The sequence below is a fragment of the Neomonachus schauinslandi genome, chromosome 9 (assembly GCF_002201575.2).
Source record: "Neomonachus schauinslandi chromosome 9, ASM220157v2, whole genome shotgun sequence".
In the NCBI taxonomy this organism is placed as follows: domain Eukaryota; kingdom Metazoa; phylum Chordata; class Mammalia; order Carnivora; family Phocidae; genus Neomonachus; species Neomonachus schauinslandi.
Genome location: NC_058411.1, coordinates 79,816,485 through 79,818,507, shown reverse-complemented (window position 1 = coordinate 79,818,507; position 2,023 = coordinate 79,816,485). Strand labels below are relative to the sequence as shown.

At 42.9% G+C, this 2,023-nt stretch overlaps 1 non-coding gene across 1 annotated transcript; it reads left to right on the top strand.

Moving 5' to 3' along the window:
- The first annotated feature begins 1,570 nt into the window (after positions 1-1,570).
- Positions 1,571-1,677, top strand: LOC123325804. The gene has a single exon (XR_006540653.1). It is a non-coding gene; the product is annotated as a U6 spliceosomal RNA (small nuclear RNA).
- Positions 1,678-2,023: the final 346 nt, after the last annotated feature.

Sequence of the window (2,023 nt, the reverse complement as noted above, 5' to 3'; positions counted from 1 at the left end):
CTGGTGAAAACTGCGGAAGGAAACTTCCAGATGGTGAAGTCAACTAACTGGTAAAGAAATAGTCAGCATCTCTTAAAGTGTGCTCCTTAAATTCCTAATGTGCCATGACACTTCGAGAATAAGCTTGGGAATTACTGCTCTCCAGATATCTACCTTGATGTATATACCACATCTGAGATGCTGAGCAAGCAAACCTACCACATAGAAACATGTACAACATATTAACCCTGTATTCCTCAAACTTCTTTGACCATAAAATTCTTTGTGTGTGTGTGTGTGTTATTAATATCTCACAGAGGAATATTCTTTGGAAAATATTTTAGATTATGTTAAAAACAATTATTCAGGGACATAAGTAAATTAACTATAAATTATGTCTCATTCCATTTTGCCTAATCCCTAGTTTCTTAGGCCCTAATTTCTAGAAGGAATACTAATTGTAAGGAACATTTCTGGACATGCAACATGCTATTAGGAAGTATATGAGGATGATGAAACTTTCAAAAATTGAAGTAGGCTTTAGGAGGGAGATTAATGTAAAAATAGAGTTTCATCTCCAACTTCCTGGTGGTCTACAGAAAGTCCAGGAGTTTCTTCATTTTTCTTCTCTACCTGCATAACTTTCATGTATTTACAGCTATGTCAGTGGTGTGGGGAGTAAGATGGTTCTCCTTCTCCTCCTCACCTTGTGGCTTTCCCCACAAAGAGAATTTTCTCTAATTTGGAGGGAGAAAACTGTGGCTCCTCGGAGACCAGCATGGTATATGTAAAGTAGAAAGGTCACCCCGTGGTTGCCACGAACAATGACTGGCAGCATGAAGGAAAAAGGACTGTAACTCGCATGCCTTTCAGAAACCTTTATCGAGAGTCAATTAACCAACCAACTGAAATCCACTGTACAAACAGAGTGAGCCCTTTCATTATCAAACTACTTTCCAGGACCTTCTTGTCAGTGGCTGCATGTTTTGTTTGGGGGGAGGCAAATTATGCTCAGAGACCGGATTTGTCTTTCCAGCCATTGATTTAACACAGGCTCACTGTGGACATTTTTTAAGCTAACGGTATACAGGATAATGTCTTTTAATAAGCCAAGAAAGAAATAACCCTCCAAACCAAAGACAGATTAATCATACTATTGTTTCAGGCAAGGAGCAATGAAAGGAATAAAGACCAAATTTAGTTGAGGTGTGCCTCAACCCAGAGCTGACGTCCAGCTGCCAACGCAAAGGGAAAAGTCCCCTGTTGCTAGAGCATTTCGCTGCGGAATGACGGAGCCGGTGTCCATGGGCAAGGTGATCTTTGTGGGGCCACTTCATGGCTTTTGTGTCTTTTGGTAAGTCACCTTTACTGCTGCAGGAGGTAATTGCCCCAAGGTCTTCAGAGAGCTATTTAGATCAACGAAATGTAGTCTTGCCCAGACAGAACATTCTCGGACGGTCCTCACAAACCCTTGATATTTATAGTCTAAATGTCCCCTTGCTTTTTCATCTGTTTTTACTGAGAAGCCCCCAGTGGGACCCTCAGCAGCTGAGCTACTACTGAGCTCTCATCAGCTAGAACAGATGAAACGGTGCTCGCTTCGGCAGCACATACACTAAAGACTGGAACGACGCCGAGGAGATCAGCGTGGTCCCTGCACAAGGATGACGCGCAAATCCGGAAGCGTTCCACAGAGCAGATGCAATGATGACAGCCTCACACAACTTACCTCATCCTTACATCAAAACAACTTAACTTCTAAACACAACTTCTTTTTGTTCACCTTTGTCAGAGACAAATGAGTCCAAACAGCCTCGCCAAAGTCATAGCAAGTAGATCTGAAATCCCATCAAAGCAGTACACAGTACACAGGCTCGCCAGTTAACTACTAAAGCAACTTCCCTTGAGAGGATGAATTTTGACTCTTCTTGGCTCCCCCCACCCCGCCTTTATGTCCGGATTAAGTCGTTGATCCAAATTGCCACATTATGGCACATATTTCCCTCCCCACTTGGGGGAAACACAGGAGCCTCCTCGCCTGTGG